This window comes from Motacilla alba, chromosome 11 (assembly GCF_015832195.1).
Source record: "Motacilla alba alba isolate MOTALB_02 chromosome 11, Motacilla_alba_V1.0_pri, whole genome shotgun sequence".
NCBI lineage: Eukaryota > Metazoa > Chordata > Aves > Passeriformes > Motacillidae > Motacilla > Motacilla alba.
The window spans coordinates 21,095,422-21,116,697 of NC_052026.1; the positions used below are offsets into that span (position 1 = coordinate 21,095,422).

The 21,276-nt window shown below is 49.6% G+C and overlaps 4 long non-coding RNA genes across 4 annotated transcripts; all 4 read right to left on the bottom strand.

The window, feature by feature from the left end:
- Nucleotides 1-8,368: 8,368 nt before the first annotated feature.
- Nucleotides 8,369-9,052, bottom strand: LOC119705642. Its single transcript, XR_005258282.1, has 4 exons — nucleotides 8,781-9,052; nucleotides 8,650-8,691; nucleotides 8,516-8,560; nucleotides 8,369-8,414 (listed from the first exon to the last, which is right to left on the bottom strand). It is a non-coding gene; the product is annotated as an uncharacterized LOC119705642 (long non-coding RNA).
- Nucleotides 9,053-11,040: 1,988 nt separating this feature from the next.
- Nucleotides 11,041-11,999, bottom strand: LOC119705579. Its single transcript, XR_005258268.1, has 3 exons — nucleotides 11,780-11,999; nucleotides 11,616-11,696; nucleotides 11,041-11,535 (listed from the first exon to the last, which is right to left on the bottom strand). It is a non-coding gene; the product is annotated as an uncharacterized LOC119705579 (long non-coding RNA).
- A 1,172-nt stretch (nucleotides 12,000-13,171) lies between these two features.
- On the bottom strand, nucleotides 13,172-13,885 carry LOC119705633. The gene is made up of 5 exons (XR_005258280.1): nucleotides 13,871-13,885; nucleotides 13,751-13,792; nucleotides 13,489-13,656; nucleotides 13,326-13,405; nucleotides 13,172-13,249 (listed from the first exon to the last, which is right to left on the bottom strand). It is a non-coding gene; the product is annotated as an uncharacterized LOC119705633 (long non-coding RNA).
- Nucleotides 13,886-14,332: 447 nt separating this feature from the next.
- Nucleotides 14,333-20,008, bottom strand: LOC119705793. Its single transcript, XR_005258328.1, has 3 exons — nucleotides 19,552-20,008; nucleotides 15,077-15,140; nucleotides 14,333-15,000 (listed from the first exon to the last, which is right to left on the bottom strand). It is a non-coding gene; the product is annotated as an uncharacterized LOC119705793 (long non-coding RNA).
- Nucleotides 20,009-21,276: the final 1,268 nt, after the last annotated feature.

Genomic DNA, 21,276 nt, shown 5'->3' on the forward strand with positions numbered 1-21,276 from the left:
CCCTAACCCTAACCCTAACCCTAACCCTAACCCTAACCCTAACCCTAACCCTAACCCTAACCCTAACCCTAACCCTAACCCTAACCCTAACCCTAACCCTAACCCTAACCCTAACCCTAACCCTAACCCTAACCCTAACCCTAACCCTAACCCTAACCCTAACCCTAACCCTAACCCTAACCCTAACCCTAACCCTAACCCTAACCCTAACCCTAACCCTAACCCTAACCCTAACCCTAACCCTAACCCTAACCCTAACCCTAACCCTAACCCTAACCCTAACCCTAACCCTAACCCTAACCCTAACCCTAACCCTAACCCTAACCCTAACCCTAACCCTAACCCTAACCCTAACCCTAACCCTAACCCTAACCCTAACCCTAACCCTAACCCTAACCCTAACCCTAACCCTAACCCTAACCCTAACCCTAACCCTAACCCTAACCCTAACCCTAACCCTAACCCTAACCCTAACCCTAACCCTAACCCTAACCCTAACCCTAACCCTAACCCTAACCCTAACCCTAACCCTAACCCTAACCCTAACCCTAACCCTAACCCTAACCCTAACCCTAACCCTAACCCTAACCCTAACCCTAACCCTAACCCTAACCCTAACCCTAACCCTAACCCTAACCCTAACCCTAACCCTAACCCTAACCCTAACCCTAACCCTAACCCTAACCCTAACCCTAACCCTAACCCTAACCCTAACCCTAACCCTAACCCTAACCCTAACCCTAACCCTAACCCTAACCCTAACCCTAACCCTAACCCTAACCCTAACCCTAACCCTAACCCTAACCCTAACCCTAACCCTAACCCTAACCCTAACCCTAACCCTAACCCTAACCCTAACCCTAACCCTAACCCTAACCCTAACCCTAACCCTAACCCTAACCCTAACCCTAACCCTAACCCTAACCCTAACCCTAACCCTAACCCTAACCCTAACCCTAACCCTAACCCTAACCCTAACCCTAACCCTAACCCTAACCCTAACCCTAACCCTAACCCTAACCCTAACCCTAACCCTAACCCTAACCCTAACCCTAACCCTAACCCTAACCCTAACCCTAACCCTAACCCTAACCCTAACCCTAACCCTAACCCTAACCCTAACCCTAACCCTAACCCTAACCCTAACCCTAACCCTAACCCTAACCCTAACCCTAACCCTAACCCTAACCCTAACCCTAACCCTAACCCTAACCCTAACCCTAACCCTAACCCTAACCCTAACCCTAACCCTAACCCTAACCCTAACCCTAACCCTAACCCTAACCCTAACCCTAACCCTAACCCTAACCCTAACCCTAACCCTAACCCTAACCCTAACCCTAACCCTAACCCTAACCCTAACCCTAACCCTAACCCTAACCCTAACCCTAACCCTAACCCTAACCCTAACCCTAACCCTAACCCTAACCCTAACCCTAACCCTAACCCTAACCCTAACCCTAACCCTAACCCTAACCCTAACCCTAACCCTAACCCTAACCCTAACCCTAACCCTAACCCTAACCCTAACCCTAACCCTAACCCTAACCCTAACCCTAACCCTAACCCTAACCCTAACCCTAACCCTAACCCTAACCCTAACCCTAACCCTAACCCTAACCCTAACCCTAACCCTAACCCTAACCCTAACCCTAACCCTAACCCTAACCCTAACCCTAACCCTAACCCTAACCCTAACCCTAACCCTAACCCTAACCCTAACCCTAACCCTAACCCTAACCCTAACCCTAACCCTAACCCTAACCCTAACCCTAACCCTAACCCTAACCCTAACCCTAACCCTAACCCTAACCCTAACCCTAACCCTAACCCTAACCCTAACCCTAACCCTAACCCTAACCCTAACCCTAACCCTAACCCTAACCCTAACCCTAACCCTAACCCTAACCCTAACCCTAACCCTAACCCTAACCCTAACCCTAACCCTAACCCTAACCCTAACCCTAACCCTAACCCTAACCCTAACCCTAACCCTAACCCTAACCCTAACCCTAACCCTAACCCTAACCCTAACCCTAACCCTAACCCTAACCCTAACCCTAACCCTAACCCTAACCCTAACCCCCTAACCCTAACCCTAACCCTAACCCTAACCCTAACCCTAACCCTAACCCTAACCCTAACCCTAACCCTAACCCTAACCCTAACCCTAACCCTAACCCTAACCCTAACCCTAACCCTAACCCTAACCCTAACCCTAACCCTAACCCTAACCCTAACCCTAACCCTAACCCTAACCCTAACCCTAACCCTAACCCTAACCCTAACCCTAACCCTAACCCTAACCCTAACCCTAACCCTAACCCTAACCCTAACCCTAACCCTAACCCTAACCCTAACCCTAACCCTAACCCTAACCCTAACCCTAACCCTAACCCTAACCCTAACCCTAACCCTAACCCTAACCCTAACCCTAACCCTAACCCTAACCCTAACCCTAACCCTAACCCTAACCCTAACCCTAACCCTAACCCTAACCCTAACCCTAACCCTAACCCTAACCCTAACCCTAACCCTAACCCTAACCCTAACCCTAACCCTAACCCTAACCCTAACCCTAACCCTAACCCTAACCCTAACCCTAACCCGACACCCTAACCCTAACCCTAACCCTAACCCTAACCCTAACCCTAACCCTAACCCTAACCCTAACCCTACACCCTAACCCGACACCCTAACCCTACACCCTAACCCTAACCCTAACCCCTACACCCTAACCCTAACCCGACACCCTAACCCTAACCCTAACCCCACCCTAACCCTACCCTAACCCCCTAACCCGACACCCTAACCCTAACCCTAACACCCTAACCCGACACCCTAACCCAAAGAAAAAACCAAAAAAACGCTACAAAAACACTAAAAAGGCCCTGAAAAGACCAAAAAACCCTAAAAAACCCTGAGGCCCTAACCCTACAAAATGGCGGCTGTCACGTGGTCCCTTGGTCACGTGATGCTCGACAAGATGGCGGCGCCCGTGGGATCACGTGACGGGGGCCAAGATGGCGGCTTTCGGGGCCCGGTCGTTTTCGGCGTTTTTCGGCGGTTTCCCCGCGCTTTGCCGGTCCCCGTGGTGACGGTCGTGCTGCTCTGATGCGTGCGCGTCGGGTGCGGCTGCTTGGGGGCGTTTTTGTCGCGGGGGGTTTTTTTTCGGCTTTTCGGTCAGGCACTGAGCGGGACGACTATGCTTGGGGTCCTTTTTGAGTGACTGGGGGCGTGGCTGGGGGCGCGGTTAGGGCGGGGACCGGGGAGGGGCTTCTGGGGGGCGGGCTCAGGGGCGGAGCGACGTGACGGCATGGTGACGTCATGCCGAGGGGTGTGGCGTCGTGGGGCTGCACTGTGCGGTTTCTGACGGCAGGTGGCGCTGTGAGTGCGTTGCGCCGCGGTCGCCACTAGGGGGAGGTGTGATTGCAGTGTGTGCTGTGTGCCGGCAGGTGGCGCCGTATGTGTGGTGAGTGGTGTTCGTCGGCAGGGGGCTGGGTGGGGTTGCTAGGGGGTACTGATTAGCTGGGGGAGCAGGGTGGGTACCCTATATAGTATATATAAAAAGAAGAAAAACTATATGTCCGGTGCAGCAGTAGAAAATTTCAGGCTCCCGGGGAGTAAATAATTTTCTTTAAATCATTAAAGTTTTTTTTTGTTTTTTTACTCCCAGGGAGCCTGAAAGTTTCTACTGCTGCTTTCTTATTCTAAAGCTAAAAGGGAAGACAGAGAGGAAAAGAAAGAGATGAAGTTCAGAGAACAAGACAAGAGGGAGAGGGGGAGGAATGAGAGAGAGAGAGAGAGAAAACTGAAAGACAGAGAAATGAGAGAGACAGAGAGGAATGAGAGAGTGAACTGAAAGAGAGAGAAAGGAGAGGGAACTGAGAGACAGAGAGATCCAAGAGAGAGAAATGAGAAGGACACAGAGAGAAATGAGAGAGAGACCTGAGACAGAGAGACAGAAATGAGGGGGACACAGAGGGAAATGAGACACAGAGAGAGAGAGAGAGAGAAGAGAGAGAGAGACAGAGAGAAATGAGAGAGAGAAATAAAAGAGAGATGAGAGGGACAGAGGGCAAAATGAGAGAGGGAGAGAGAGAGAGAGAGATGGAGAGAAATGAGACAAAGAGAGAGAAGGTTGGGGAAGTGACAGGGAGAAAAGGGGAAATAAATAGAAGTGAGAGAGGGAAGTGAAATAAGACAGAAAAGGAAATTAAAGACAGAGGGAACAAAATGACAGTCAGCATTAGGGAGGAAAAAGAATGGAGTCACAGAGAAATATGGAAATAGAGGGAGAGAAACAGAGAAAAAGAAATAGGGGTGAAAGCAAATGGGGGAAATAGCATTGCAGAAGGACAGAGTTAGAAACAGTGACAAAGAGGGGCACGGCTACAGCTGGACAGAAACAAAGTTAGAAACTGAAGACTAAAGTGAAGAATAGACTGATGAGTAACAGGAAGGCTGAGCAAGAAATACAGAGGAAAAAAACACTAAAACACACCAAAGAAACACAAGAGGCAAATGGGGCAGGGGGGACATGGGCAAAGGGTATCGGGGTTAGGGCTGATTCAACTTTATTGATTTAGAATTTTATTTACAGTTCAGCAAAACACATGGAAACAACAGATCCAAATGCAAGTAGAGATACAATATACATATGAACGCAAGTCCAATTTACAGAAAGGGCAATACATCAAAATGCAGCAGCAATTGCAGATACAGAACAATACAAGGTAGCACAAGCCAAATACATATGAACACAATAAAACCATTTTTCCATTTCTGAAAAATTGATTACACTTTCTTCTATTGCTACAGGAAACACAAAACAAAAACAGCAAACTCCACTCAGCCACTGTACACACCACCTTCACATTACACACAAACTCACCGTCACTCTCACCCCAGCTCCTTCCCGACCCTCTGGCCATCATCGCTCCTCGGGAACGTAGTTCCCGGGAGCTTCCAAAAAAAAATCCTCCTGCCTGACGAAAACCCCGGTCCCGCGACGGTCTGCGCCCAAACTTTGGCGATGAACGTCGCCTCGCAGACCGGCCGGGACCGAGGAAAAAAAAACCCAGCCGGGGGGGGAAAAAAAAAAACCCCCCGGCTGGGGATTTTTTATTCTAAATTTAAAAATGAGTTGAAAAACCTGAAAGACAAAGGTCACACACGCAAGGTTAAAACCAGTCAACGCACACACACACACACCACACACACACCCCCACCCACCCCCCCCGCTTCAGCTTCCGCACAAACCCACCCTGGCTCTCACCTCGACTGCCCTCCTAACCCCCGCCTATTGCCACGCATTCGTGCCGCTCCTCGGGAACGTGGTTCCCGGGAGCCTCCGAGAAATCCTCCTGCCTGACGAAAACCCCGGTCCCGCGACGGTCTGCGCCCAAACTTTGGCGATGAACGTCGCCTCGCAGACCGGCCGGGACCGAGGAAAAAAAAACCCAGCCGGGGGGGAAAAAAAAAAAAACCCCCCGGCTGGGGATTTTTTATTCTAAATTTAAAAATGAGTTGAAAAACCTGAAAGACAAAGGTCACACACGCAAGGTTAAAACCAGTCAACACACACACACACACACACCCACACCCACCCCCCGCCTTCAGCTTCCGCACAAACCCACCCTGGCTCTCACCTCGACTGCCCTGCTAACCCCCGCCTATTGCCACGCATTCGTGCCGCTCCTCGGGAACGTGGTTCCCGGGAGCCTCCGAGAAATCCTCCTGCCTGACGAAAACCCCGGTCCCGGGACGGTCTGCGCCCAAACTTTGGCGATGAACGTCGCCTCGCAGACCGGCCGGGACCGAGGAAAAAAAAACCCAGCCGGGGGGGGAAAAAAAAAAAACCCCCCGGCTGGGGATTTTTTATTCTAAATTTAAAAATGAGTTGAAAAACCTGAAAGACAAAGGTCACACACGCAAGGTTAAAACCAGTCAACACACACACACACACACACACCCACCCCCCCGCCTTCAGCTTCCGCACAAACCCACCCTGGCTCTCACCTCGACTGCCCTGCTAACCCCCGCCTATTGCCACGCATTCGTGCCGCTCCTCGGGAACGTGGTTCCCGGGAGCCTCCGAGAAATCCTCCTGCCTGACGAAAACCCCGGTCCCGCGACGGTCTGCGCCCAAACTTTGGCGATGAACGTCGCCTCGCAGACCGGCCGGGACCGAGGAAAAAAAAACCCAGCCGGGGGGGGAAAAAAAAAAAAACCCCCCGGCTGGGGATTTTTTATTCTAAATTTAAAAATGAGTTGAAAAACCTGAAAGGGACAACAGGCAAGGTCATCAGCGCAAGGTCACTCAGCAAGCACACACAGACACAGACAGACACAATCACAGGCTCTCTCACATTCTTCAGCTTGCACACGGTGCAACCCTTACTCGAAGCACCGCACTGAAGAACATGCTTCAACACGGCCTCTGGCTTCCGTTCCTCGATGTCAAATTGTAGACTCCGGGAAAATCTATAGCCTCGAGGACCTGTGAGACAACAAGAGGCGGTCAACAAGTGGCTATCTGACAGCTAGGAGGTCTCCCGACTCTGGGCCCATAAAACTTTCTACCCAAAATCCCACAGAAGACAGATGAACTGTAAAGTTTCATAACTGTTCTACCTAACTGTGACTACATGCCAGGGCAGGGCAGCTCCGATCCTAGAGTGGCACAATGTAAGTAAAGTACAGACAATGTGAGCCAGCATAATTGCATACAATCTAAGCCAACACAGGTACATACAGGATAAGTACACACAATGTAAACCAGCATAATTGCATACAATATAAGCGCACACAATGTAAACCAGCATCGTTACATACAGTATAAGTACATACAATATAAACCAGCATAACTGCATATATTATAAGTGCACACAATATAAGCCAACAGAAGTACATACAATATAAGTACACACAATGTAAACCAGCATAATTGCATACAATATAAGCACACACAATGTAAACCAGCATCGTTACATACAGTATAAGTACATACAATATGAGCCAGCATAATTGCATACAATATAAGCCAACACAGGTACATAGAGGATAAGTACAAACAATGTAAACCAGCATAATTGCATATAATATAAGCGCACACAGTATAAGCCACCATCGGTACAATATAAGTGATTTGAGATAACTCTCTGGAAGATTAATTCTTGAGCCCTCTACCCTTTGAGAAGATGGAACCTAGAGAACTAGTACAGTCACATGAGGAGGGTGTAATACACTCCCTATGGAAGTCCAAGAGAATGGCACGGGAAAAAAAGGCACTACCAAAGTTGAGAAGGAAGATGAATGAAAATATCTTGTGTACTTCTTCCTGGCTCAGAGAGTAAAAATGTAAAGATGCCGGAATAAGCGATATCCGGGGAGGAACGTGAGTAAAATGCGGCCGATATGATGCGGAATGATGCCGATAAAGCATCGAGATGTAACAAAGGCCTACAGCACAGAAGACAATGGACACGGACAACATAACACAGACACGGACAACATAACACAGACACGGACAACATAACACAGACACGAGTGGAAACCGCCTGGCAGTTTCACCTTATGGACCCAAGATTCCTAGCGCAAGATGAGCCACAGGCCGATGATGCCAAAGGAAAGAAAGCCCTATGACAACACATGATGATGAAACGTAACTCCTTAAAAGAAGTTAGTGTCAAAGCAGTTAGGAGGATGCTCAAAAGGCTCGGTACGCCTAGAGAAGGAAGCGAAGACTGCCGGGTGACCGTGGCTATAGCTCCGAGCCTGAAGGCGAGCTCCTCGGGGGAAAGATCCACGACGACGCTGAGAGTCGAAGAAGGCTGACGACGCAAAGTTCACAGAGAAACGTTCAAAGAGAATGCAGAGATGGATCGGAACTACCCTGCCCGCCAAAGGCGCTGCTGAGGCTGAGGACAAGCCCTATCCCTTTACTTCCAAAGAGCCCCATCCCCCTACAGACCTCTCCGCTAAGCTAACATTAAACTGCCTCCTGTGATAGCAAAGGTTTTTCCCCTTCTCCCAACTACTCGCCCCAACACTTAGCTTTTGGAAGATGAGCGAACAAAATCCATCGTCAGCTGGATGTGGACATCGAGACGTGTGCTTTGGTGCAGCCGTTTCCAAACTTCACCTACAAGCCTCCTCACGGTACCTAAGAGAAAACAGAAAAGGTGACTATTGCCCTCAAAATGAGTAATCCCCGGGACTCCTCCACACCACTGTCCCAGCTCACCTCAAATCTTGATTCGACTCCAGAGGCTGGCCCGAAGATACCTGCAAAAAGAAAAGGTACACGCTTAGCGTGCTGCTACGGAACGCTCACCCGTGAGTCATCCTGCCTAAACACCGACTCACCCGCTTGCCTCTGTTCCTTGGCACACCTAGGGCAGTGACAGCACCTGTAAGGAAACAAAGCAAAAAAGGATGCTAAGATACTGGGAAAACACAACCTCCCTGATCTGACAAGTATGCCACACCTATACCTAAAGCTTGCACCCACCTGGCATCGGGCATCCTTGGCCGGGAGAAGTTGCAAGTGGACCACCTAACAAAAAAACAGTGGATGCTTAGAGTTGCACCAGAAATTGAGGCCTCAGCAATAACAAATGCTGGCATCTTTTGATCACTGCTCACCTTGCCCTCCTCAACTTGACTGCTGCTCTCTGGCATAACTTCCTAAAAAAGAAACAAAAAAAAAGGCAATGAACAGTGCTGCAACAGAGACACCATTTACACTTCCCCAGCAGACACAAACCATGACTGACCTGATCAGGGGAATCCTTCTGCACCTGAAGGAAAGTTAAGGCAAAAGTCAAAGGGCTGCAGGATAACTTTACAGCTCCAAACAGCTTGTGTCAATCTAGGAATACCATCTAGAGTCCAACTACACACCACGTTACAAAGTTCAAGTCCCCGGGACTGGTCCTATCGCACCAGGCTACGCAGCAGGGCAGAGCGGCTCCGGCACAGATATGTGCACACACCCGTGACACAGGACGGGACGTGACAAACAATGGGGGACACAACAGGGACAGAAATCTCTTGGCAAGAAGAATGACTGCAAGGACCAAAAGAATGCAATATGAGATGACCGAGGAGAGCGATGGCGAGCTGATGAGGCTCAGAGAACCCTGGAGGGAAGAAGATGCTAACTGAAATATTTATTCCAAGAAACTGCAAAGATGGATGCCTGTGAATCCTACGGTCAGAATCCTCTACCAGTCCTCACATTCTTACGACTCCTAATCCGCCGCAATGGATCCTTGCGGGGCGCAGCTGTCCATACGGCTCAGAACAAGACCTGAAAAGACATCTGACCGGATGCTTCTAAAGAGAGATGCGATTCTGATGCCTGTCTGAGCTCCCGAGTCAAAAGTTCTATGGCATCGGTGCCAGGCCGAGGAACGCAGAGATCACAGATGCTAAGAATGATGCATGGGTTTCTGACAGGCCCCTCAAAGGGCTAAGGAAAAAGGCATGAGATACCCAAACACACAGAACGCACAATAGACAAGTGACACGAGACACACCGGGACTGCTCTGCCCTGAGCACCTCAGCACTGTGATCAAAAGTGACACTTTCCCATTCAGTGGCCTAAGGGGCCGCTTCTTCCACATCCCCGTCTCCAAAGCGGACTCAAAAACTCCTCCCGGTGAGTCCCGACCCAGCACCCCGCTTTCATCCCCTCTCTGGGTCACAGCCCTCTACTTATCTCAGACATCTGGGGATGCCGATCCATGTCTGGTGTGAAGGAAGGCAGCCTCCCTGGCTGGGAAGTTCCTGCTGTCACTGGGCCGTTGTCTCTTAGACAGCTACATTAAAGAAAACCGAGCATCAATGCATGATCTGGGCAGCACGTCGGCCAAAACCTAACAATTCTGCTGCTCACCGTTCTCCAGAGAATGCCCAGCTCCTCGGGCCACATGCTTTTGCTGCGCTCGGAGGCCACACTGTCGTTGCAGGGTATGCCTGGGTTAAGAGGAGACGAGGTGATGTGGCATTGCTGAAACCTGAGCGGACCCTCCCTTCTCCTCCCTGCTTCCCCGACTCACCGCAACTCCATAGCTGTTGCCAAAGGCGACCCAGATGACACCTTTAAGTAAAAAAGGCAAAGGCTTCATCACCCAGTCCTGTAAGACTCCCAGAGGGCTCACAAGAGCAGCAAACCCGGTCCATCGGCCGGTGCGTGACGGGAGCTTTGCATACTCTAAGTGAATTGCCTAAAGGACAGAAACTAGAATGGAGGCTTAGAGCTGCACCAGAAAGTGAGACTTGAGCACTAACAAAGGCTTCATTCCACTGGACACTGCTCACCTTGCCCTCTTCAACCTGACTGCTGATATCTGGCTTTACTTCCTAAAAATAAAAACAAAGAACAGTGCTGTAACAGAGTCACCATTTACACTTCCCCTGCAAACACAAACTGTGACTGACCTGCTCAGGGGAGCCCCCTGATCCAGGATGGGATGCTCTGCCATGGATTTTATCCTTCTGCATCTGAAAGAAAGTTAAGACAAGTCAAAGGGCTGCAGGAGAACTTCACAGCTCCAAACATCCTGTGTCAAACTAGGAATACCATCTAGAGCCTGACTACACCCCGCCTTACAAATCTCAAGTCCCTGGGACTTGTCCTATCGCACCAGGCTACGCAGCAGGGCAGAGCGGCTCCGGCACAAATACGTGCACACACCCGTGACACAGGACGGGACGTGACAAACAATGGGGACATAACAGGGATAGAAATCTCTTGGCAAGAAGGATGACTGCAAGGACCAAAAGAATGCAATATGAGATGACCGAGTCGAGAGCGATGGCGAGCTGATGAGGCTCAGAGAACCCTGGAGGAAGAAGATGCTAACTGAATGATGTATTCCAAGAAGCTGCAAAGATGGATGCCTGTGAATCCTACGGTCAGAATCCTCTACCAGTCCTCACGACGACTCCTAATCCGCCGCAATGGATCCTTGCGGGGCGCAGCTGTCCATACAGCTCAGAACAAGACCTGAAAAGACATCTGACCGGATGCTTCTAAAAAGAGTGGCAGTTCTGATGCCTGTCTGAGCTCCCGAGTCAAAAGTTCTATGGCATCGGTGCCAGGCCAAGGAACGCAGAGATCACAGATGCTAAGAATGATGCATGGGTTTCTGACAGGCCCCTCAAAGGGCTAAGGAAAAAGACCTGTGACATGGGATACCCAAACAACACATAATGCACGACGGACAAGTGACACGAGACACACCGGGACTGCTCTGCCCTGAGCACCTCAGCACTGTGATCAAAAGTGACACTTTCCCTTTTCATGGCCTAAGGGGCCACTTCTTCCACATCCGTCTCCAAAGCAGACTCAAAAATCCCTCCCGGTGAGTCCCAGCCCAGCAACCCACTTTCATCCCCTCTGCGGGTCGCAGCCCTCTACTCATCTCTCAGACAGGTGGGCATGCCAATCTGTGTCAGGTGCAAAAGAAAGCAGCCTCGCCATCTGAGCAGTCCCTGCTGGCACCGGGCTGTTGTATCTTACTCTGCCAAGAGAAAGAAAACCAAACATCAGTGCACAAGCTTAGCAGCACATCGGCCAAAACCAAACAAGTCTGCTACTCACCACATTCTTAAGAATGCCCAGGTCCTCGGGCCGCACGCTTTGGCCGTGCTCGGAGGCTGACGCCGTTGTCGCAGGGTCTGCCTAGATTAAGCGGAGACAACTTGATTTGGCATTGCTGAAACCTGAAAGGACCCTCGCTGCTGCTCCCTACCTCCCCGACTCACCACAACTCCTTGGCCTGTCCTGATGGCTACCCAGATAGGACAGTGAAATAGAAAATTTAAAGGCTTCATCGCAGAGTCCTGTAATACTTCCACAAGGCCCACATGTGCAGGAAACCCGGTGCATGTGCTGGCTGGTGGGGGTGGCTGGACATATGCCGAGTCAATTGCCTAAAGCAAACAAACGAGAATGGAGGCTTGGAGTTGCACCAGAAAGTGAGACTTGAGCAATAACAACTACTTCTGTACACAACTCAATGCTCACCTTGCCCACTTGGCCTTGACTGCTGCTATCTGGCTTGACTTCCTAAAAATAAAAACAAAGAACAGTGCTGTAACATAGTCACCATTTATGCTTCCTCTGCAGATACAAACAGTGACTGACCTGCTCAGGGGAACCCACGAGCCCAGGATGGGGTGCTCTGACAAGGATATAATGCATCAGCACCTGAAAGAAAGTTAGGATATACATCAAAGGGCTGCAGGATAACTCAACAGGTGGAAACACCTTTTGTCAATCTAGGAATACCATCTAGAGTCCAACTACACCCACGCTTACAAATCTCAAGTCCCCGGGACTGGTCCTATCGCACCAGGCTACGCAGCAGGGCAGAGCGGCTCCGGCACAAATATGTGCACACACCCGTGACACAGGACGGGACGTGACAAACAATGGGGGACACAACAGGGACAGAAATCTCTTGGCAAGAAGAATGACTGCAAGGACCAAAAGAATGCAATATGAGATGACCGAGTCGAGAGCGATGGCGAGCTGATGAGGCTCAGAGAACCCTGGAGGGAAGAAGATGCTAACTGAAATATGTATTCCAAGAAGCTGCAAAGATGGATGCCTGTGAATCCTACGGTCAGAATCCTCTACCAGTCCTCACATTCTTACGACTCCTAATCCGCCGCAATGGATCCTTGCGGGGCGCAGCTGTCCATACGGCTCAGTACAAGACCTGAAAAGACATCTGACCGGATGCTTCTAAAGAGAGATGCGATTCTGATGCCTATCTGAGCTCCCGAGTCAAAAGTTCTATGGCATCGGTGCCAGGCCGAGGAACGCAGAGATCACAGATGCTAAGAATGATGCATGGGTTTCTGACAGGCCCCTCAAAGGGCTAAGGAAAAAGACCTGAGACACCCAAACACACAGAATGCACAATAGACAAGTGACACGAGACACACCGGGACTGCTCTGCCCTGCACACCTCAGCACTGTGATCACAAGTGAAACTTTGCCTTTCAGTGGCCTAAAGGGCACTTCCTGCACATCCCCATCTCCAAAGCAGACTCAAAAACTCCTCCCGGTGAGTCCCGACCCAGCACCCCACTTTCATCCCCTCTCTGGGTCACAGCCCTCTACTTATCTCTGACATCTGGGGAACCCGGTCCGTGTCAGGTGCAAAGGAAGGCCGCCTCGCCATCTGGGAAGTTCCTGCTGTCACTGGGCTGTTGTCTCGTAGTCTCCTACAGTCAAGAAAACAGAGCATCACTGTGTGATCTTGGCGGCACGTCGGCCAAACCCAACAATTCTGCTACTCACCGCTCTCCTAAGAATGCCCGGGTCCTCGGGCGGCACGATTGCGCCGTGCTCGGAGGCCACGCTGTCGTCGCAGGGTCCGCCTGGGTTAAGAGCAGACGAGGTGATGTGGCATTGCTGAAACCTGAGTGGACCCTCGCTCCTCCTCCCCGCTTCCCTGACTCACTGCAACTCCTCCGCCATTGCCAAAGGCTACCCGGGTGCCACCTTTAAACAGAAAAAGCAAAGGCTTCATCACCGAGTCCTGTCGGACGTCCACAGGGCTCACGAAAGCAGCAAACCACGTCCATCAGGTGGCTGGTGACGGGGGCCTGGCATACTCCGAGTGGACTGCCTAAAGCACACAAACGAGAATGGACGCTTAGAGTTGCAACAGAAATTGAGACCTCAGCAATAACAACTGCTTCTGTCCACTGGACACTGCTCACCTTGCCCTCTTCAACTTGATTGCTGCTATCCGGCTTGACTTCCTAAAAATAAAGACAAAGAACAGTGCTGTAACAGAGTCACCATTTACACTTCCCCTGCAAACACAAACCGTGACTGACCTGCTCGGCCGAACCCCTGCACCCGGAATGGGGTGCTCCGCCATGGATTCTATCTGCATCTGAAAGAAAGTTAGAACAAAAGTCAAAGGGCTGCAGGATACCTTCACAGCTCCAAACATCTTGTGTCAATCTAGGAATACCATCTAGAGTCCAACTACAGCCCACGCTACAAAGTTCAAGTCCCCGGGACTGGTCCTATCGCACCAGGCTACGCAGCAGGGCAGAGCGGCTCCGGCACAAATATGTGCACACACCCGTGACACAGGACGGGACGTGACAAACAATGGGGTCTCTAAACACAAACATCACTTTATACTACAAATTGTGACACAATGATGAGAAAAGAGTTCCTGGCAAGAATAAGTAGTGGCAAGGACCACGAGGATGCCAAAAGAGATGACCGATGCTCAGGGGACAGTGGATGGAGACAGCTCCTCTAAGGAGCAGAAGAAAAGACTGGAACAGAGTGACCTGTTATAAGACCTGTTGGTCACGATGATCAAGGCGGCTGTGAGACAATGCTACGTTTAGAATGTTCTCCATATCATACAATCTTACGTGCCCCAGGACTTTACAGCTCACGGCTGGAAAGGATGGATGCTGATACAGCCGGGAACAAGGCCTCAAAAGACGTCTGACTCGATGCTTCTGAGATGTGACTCGAGATGCGGCTGAGCCCGCCGGTAAAAGAACAAATGATGTTGGCATCCTGCTGAGAAGCGCCAGCGTTTGAGAACCTAGACATGACAGCTGATGGTTTTGCTAAGGGCCTCGAGGGGAAAAGGCAGAGATATTGGATCCAAGGGACCCCAAAGACACACTAGGTAACACAGGACACCGAACAACACAACACAGACCGGAACTGTTCTGCACCGCATACCCTACAGCTGCAATCAAAAGCAGAGCCTCTCCCTTTAGCTGTCCCACGGGGCCCCTTAGAGGACATCTCTTCACCCTCTGCAAATTTTTAAATCTGTCTAGGAATTTCCAAGCCACTACTCTCCTATCATCCCATCTCCAGGCTGTGGCCCCCAACTTATCTTTTGGATGACCGGTGAGGTGAATCCACGTTGGACCTGAAATGAGTCTGCCTCAGAGGGCCCTGTGATCCCTGTCAGCCTCTCAGTCAACTACAATAAAGAAAACCAAAAACAATGTATGAGTTCAGTGTTATATGGGCCAAATCCCAGAAAATCAGCTACTTACCCTCTCCTGAGTGTGCCTGGGTCCTCGAGTCTCCAGCTTCATCCTGAGTCCAAGGCTGTGGCACCTGGGTTAGAGAAAGGCAAAGTTACATGGCATTTCTGTGACTGCAGTGTGCTTGTGTGCTGTAAGACATGTGAATGCCTCTGCTACGCTTGTGAAAAGCCTTGGGGGGGCCCTCAAATAGACACCATTTCTCACCTTGCTGCCTTCAAAACCCCCCACCACCCCCCACAATAACTCCTAACCAGATACATCCTCACCCTCCTGCTCCTAGTCACAATCCTCAACTTAATTGTAGCCTCAATCTCAAGCATCATCTTTGACACTGGGCGGATCCCTTTTGTGATGTGATGAATCTGCCACAAAAAGTGTTGCACTTGACACAATCTGGATTTTTTGGAAGTTACACTCCTCCTCCAACCTAAAAACAACCAAGAACAAAACCAGAAACTACAAAAGAACTTTTCCACCCCTAAAAACACAACCCAAAATCATGAGCTTAAATACTCCCTGTGTTCAATGCTGTATTCTTCACAGCATCTTCAAAGCCTCTATGACTTTAGATGCCTAAAAGCACCTGCTGGAAACAAGCTAAGATAAGCTGAAAGAGTCTCTTCACTGAAATGAGAGGAGAGCTCTTATCCCAGCAGATCCCAGAGAGGGAATGAAGCCCCTCTGCAAAAGCTGGGGTTAATATACCCCTGATTGGGCCCACCTCTCCTTCCCATGACACCCAGGAAAAGGGAGGGGGCAAATCCCACCAGGTATAAAAGCCCTCAGAGCAGCTACAGCTGTTTGGCTCCTCTGCCTTGAATTCAAGGGGAGTAAAGGGCTTGATATAGGAGAAAACTCTTCAGAGGAATGACAACGCTTTCTTTTTTGCTACAACTAATTGGAGCAAAAGGGCGGAAAACTGGTGAGAAATAAAACTTTGTGTTTAGGTAGCACAGCCAGACAAATTGGGTAATTTGCTGTCAACTGACATAATTATTCTTTAGTGACTACTAAATATTATTTCACGTGTGACTAAGTAGGGTGGGGAAGAATACTAATGATATGAATAGTCTAAGTCTGCTTGGGACCTCTAATTAGGGCTATCTACATTATAAACAAAAATAAGAAAAATAATCGCCTCCCAGCAGTGTAAGGGTTAGGTATGTGCCAGGCTCACCCTTCTCTGAGATATCTGGTCCTAGGGCACAGAAAGAAGTGCCCTGAAATGCACATTTAAACCCTTAAAATGCTGAAAAAGGCAGAGCTTCCTTCAAGTGAACCCCTTCAAATGAGAAAATGGGGCAGTTGCCTCCACTGAAACTGATACAATGGCAAATAAATGCCTTCTGCCCTTTAATTTAATCCCCTAAAATATTGGGAAAAGAGCAGGTTTTCTTACTGTAAATCTCTCCAGTGATGAAAAAAATAGGGATTTTTCCCTCAATCCAAACCCTTAAGAAGGAGAGATAGCTGGGCATCCCCCTCAGTTTAAGCCTTAGGAAAACAAAAAAGAGGGCGGTTACCCTTAAATCAAACCCATAAAAAACATTGTTAAGGTTTTCCCCTTCTATTTAAACTGGAAAATAATGGAAAATGGTGACTCCCTGTCAATTAGCCCCCCTAACAGCATAGAAAAGGCAGGATTCTTTCAACTGAGACCATTAAAATTGCAGGGGAAGCAGATTCCCTCACAATTTGAACACAAAAAATAGGGGAAAGGGAAGCTTTTTCCCTCCATTTAAACCCCTTTTCTCCTAATAACCCCTCTCTTTTCTGGGAGTGCTGTGGAGGGTCTGAAGGCTCTGGGGAGGGACTGACACAGTAAAAGGGGAAAGTTGAAAGCTCTCCCCTGGAACCCCACATGCTGCCCGGCCCGCTCAGGTGCCGCCCCTTGGCGAGAGGGTTCTTCTCTTGGCATTTTCTCGAAGCGATGCTCCGTGCCCGGGTGGGTCCGGCTGCTCCCCTGTCCCTGCTGGATGCTCCGACCGTAGCTCTGGGAGGGGCGCTCGGGATACCCCCGTTAGCCCCTCTGGACTAGCATCTCCCTGTGCAGATATGCCCGGGTAACCCCCTGAAAGCAGCTGGTCACACGGGGTGCTGCTAGACCTTGGACTGGGGGGTGAGGTGAAGAAAGGTCCTGTGAAGAAAGTTCCCTCCCCTACACAGCCCTTCATCTGCCCCTTAAACAATGTGGTGCTAGACTTTCCTTTCCAAGGAAATTAACAGTCTTTCCCTTCTGCGTGCCCAGGGCCAAAACTGGGATTCTGCCTCCAAAACTGCAGACGGCAAACGATTTCTGGCAGACCGCAGCTGCCGAAGCCGAGAACTCTCGCTGCCCTTGGAGTGCCACGGGCCTCTTGTGAACGGACGTCCGCACGCGGCGGGGGTGAGTTTGGCTTTATGGGGAAAAGGGCTGGCGTTCCTGTCCGGGGGCCTATGCCTGCTCCGCTTCCGAACGGCGCGGGATCTCTCCCGGAGTGGAGCTGCCCCCGCCTAGAACTCGGGCTGCCCTGGCAGTTTGCTGAGCGCCTCCTGCAAACTGGCATCGGGAAACTCGGGGTGTGAGTTTTCCTGTGTGGAATTTCTCACAGACCAAAGCTAAGGGCATCTAACCCTAACTTTGACCGCAAGGACTTAGCTGGGTCTAAAACTTACGACTTTCGGACCGAGAGCGGGGGACAGGACCCGCTGTGCTGCCGCTGGCCCCTTTCTAATGCATTGCAGCCCTAAAACTTTGCCTTTTCAGAGGGTGTGTCCTCTGACCCTGCCCGTAATCTTCAAAATATGCTAAAGATTCCTAAAATAGCTTTGAAAAACCCCCAACAATACCCTAAAAAATCCCAGACAAGTCCTAAAAAACCTTCCAAAATCCCCTAAGTATGTTTAAAAGTTCTGGAACAAACCTCAAAAAAAACATGCTCAGCCTCCAAACTCTACCTATTGCTCTCTAGCCCTCAGATGTCGTCCCTATCTTTTTGCAGTGGTACTTGTTGTCCTCTGAGGGTTCTGTCATTGTCCTGGTGTGAGGGTTGCTGTCTTGTCACACCGGGAGGGTTGCGGTGTGGTCTCACTGTTGGGGTTGCTGTGTTGTGCTGCTGTTGGGGGAAAAGGCTGTTGGTAGGGGGACTGCTTAGGGTGAAGTCAGGGCTGGGGTGTGTGTACCTGAACTTGCCTCCTAAGCTGTACCCTGTAGCCCTGATTTCCACTGGACTGTCCAGCCCTCAGGTCCTCTCCCTTTACCCCTAAATCCCTCCCTCTACGCCCCAGCCTTCAGGCTCTGTGTCACCCTCAAGCCCCTTCTCAGCTGCCCTTCGGCCTCTGTGTTTCGTGCTGTGAAAAGACCCCAGAAAACCCTAAAAATTCCCTAAAAAAAGCCCTAATCTTCAAAATGTCCTAAAACCCCCCAAAGAATACCCTTAAAATACACTAAAAATACCCTACTTTTAAAAACCCCAGAACACCCCTAACAACCCCTAAATATCCCCTAAATAGTCCTAAAAGAGCTCAAAAATAGCCCAAAAATCCTTAAAATGCCCTGACAAGACCTTTAAAACAGACCTAAAAATTCCCTCAGAAACTGTAGAAATACCCTATATCTAAAAAAGTCCTCCACATACCCTCAATAGTCCTAAAAAAGCCCCAAGAAGACTCAGAAACCCCCCTAAAAATTCTAAAAACTACTAAGAAAGCCCTTAAAATACCCTAAAAAGACCTCTTAAAAGCCCTGAAAGAGCCCTAAAATTATCCTAAACGTTCCCAGAAAATCCCTAAAAAACTCCCACAAACACAACCCTAAAATATCCTTTGCAACCCCTGAAAAAAGCCCTAAAAAATGCACATCCCCCAACTCCTACCTTTCACTGTCTAGCCCACAAACATCATCGCTACCTTTTTACTACGGTCGCTGCCTTGTGCTGTTGTTGGGGAAAACTGGTGTCCTAGGGGTGCTGTTTGGGGTGAGCTTAGGGTTGGGGTGAGGGCTTCTGCAACTGTAGCCTAACCTTACCTATTACTCTGGGTCCTGTCCTTTTTACCCCTAACCCTCAGTGTAAGCTGCCCACTTGTCAAACCCCCCCTCTTTGCCCCTCAGCCCGGAATGTCTGTGTGTCACCCCAAGCCCTGCAACGTTGTCCCTTGGCCTCCTAACCTCCGATGGACGCTCTCCACCCGGGTAGGGTTGGTTTTTAGGGAGAGGTTAGGGGAGGTGTGAGTGCTGGTTCACCTGTCACCCTCAGGCACCCCCCACTTTTCCCCTCAAGGCTCTCCCCAAGCCTCTTCTTGTCACCCTCAAGTTCCCTAGAGTAGCCTCTCAGCATCTCTGTGACAATCTGGACCCCCCAGTCGCTCCTAAAGATTCCTTCTGCCTCTCAGCTACCCGATCCTCTGTCACCCTCCAGCCTACCCTCCTCAGCCCGCATCCTTTGTGACACCCTGCAGCCCAGCATCCACAGCGGCCAAAACCCGAAAATTCTGCTACTCACCATTCTCCTAAGAATGCCGGGCTCCTCGGGGCGCACGCTTCGGCTGCGCTCGGAGGCCGACGCCGTCGTCGCAGAGCCTGCCTGGATTAAGAAGAGATGAGGTGATTTGGTATTGCTGAAACGTGACGGGACGTTGGCTCGTTCTCCTCGCGGGGAGCGGACAGAGCGACCGGCACCGGCCGGGACCAGCGCAGCGCCCGCGCCGCCTCTTCCGCCCGCCGGCCCGGCAAAGCCCCCCTCGACTCCGCACGGCTCGCACCGCCTGCACGCCGGACCGGCGCCGCCCCGCCGGGATTTTCCGGCACACGGTCGCCTCCACCGTCTGGAGCGGGGCGCGCGCGGGGGCTAGGGGGGGTGTAGCCCTGTTCCGACGCCGCTCGCATGCCCCCGGCCCGTGCACCGCTGCGACCGCGCCCCTGCCGCCCGCCGAAACCGGCCCCGCCGGGCCGCCCTCGCCGCCGCCATTCACCTCAGCCACGGCGTCCCTTTACGCTTCTGAAACACCTTCGCCCCTCCCCGCTATTTACAGACACCGCCCCGCTCGCCGCTCGCTTCTCCCGCCCCTCGCCCTCCCCTCCCTCGGCAGCCGTCCTTCCCCCGCCCCCCCGGCGCCCAGCTGCGAGGGGCGGGGCGCTGGCTCGGGGGGGCTGCAGTGCCGCGCTGTGTCCACAGGGGGCAGCACTCCCGCCGGCCGCAGCCGGGGGCTGCCGCTCGCCTGGAGGGAAGGGAGGCAAGAACAACAGGTGCGACCCCCTTCGAAAACTCATCAAAAATAAATGCCCCAAAAAAACCCGCACGAAAACTAAAAACACCCTGCCTTTAACCAAATAAAACCTCAAAACACCCTTTCCTTAAAATTATATTTAACTATTTTTTACATTTTTCAGATTCACATTTACATTTATAGTGTATATAAAAGTACAAATTATTTCTATTCTATATTACACCTATTGCTCATACTTATTTATATTTAAACTTTTGTATATATATCTATACATTTGTATATTTAGATTTAAATATATTTAGATTAGATTTATATATATATATTTCTAAATTTAGATTTCTATTCCTAAAATACATATGTTCTTTAAAACGAAACCCCTGCCTCTAACCAAAATCTGTCCATATTTTTAATATTAATTATAAATTATTAAAAAAACCCCTGCCTCTAAACAAATAAGAACAAAAACCCACTTTATTTAAAAATATACTTAGTTTTATATTTATATTTTCCATAATTATACTCACACTTACATTTCTTTAATATTCATATATTTGATTTATAGATACATATATATCATAATGTAATACTATAGCTACAGTATGATTTACATTATGTATTTTATCAATTTCTAAGACTTAGAATTTTCTCCCTTTTATATTTTTCTATATCTCTATATATTTATGATACAGGTCTATATTTGGATTTATATTTTTTAAAGTTATTTCTGTTTTTATTATTTATAGTAAAAGCCCTGCCTATAACCAAACTTTTTTTAAAAATCCCACCGTTATTTAAAAAACATAATTATTTTTATATTTCTATTTTTTCATATTTCTATTCACATTTATATTTTATAGTGATGTATTCCATTTGCAGACGTAAATAGCATATAGCAAAATATAATTATATATATTCTAAAAAATATATCTATTTTTAATACTTATAATATCTAATTTTATTACTTATATTAACTTAGATTTTATATATGTATTTGTTCTATA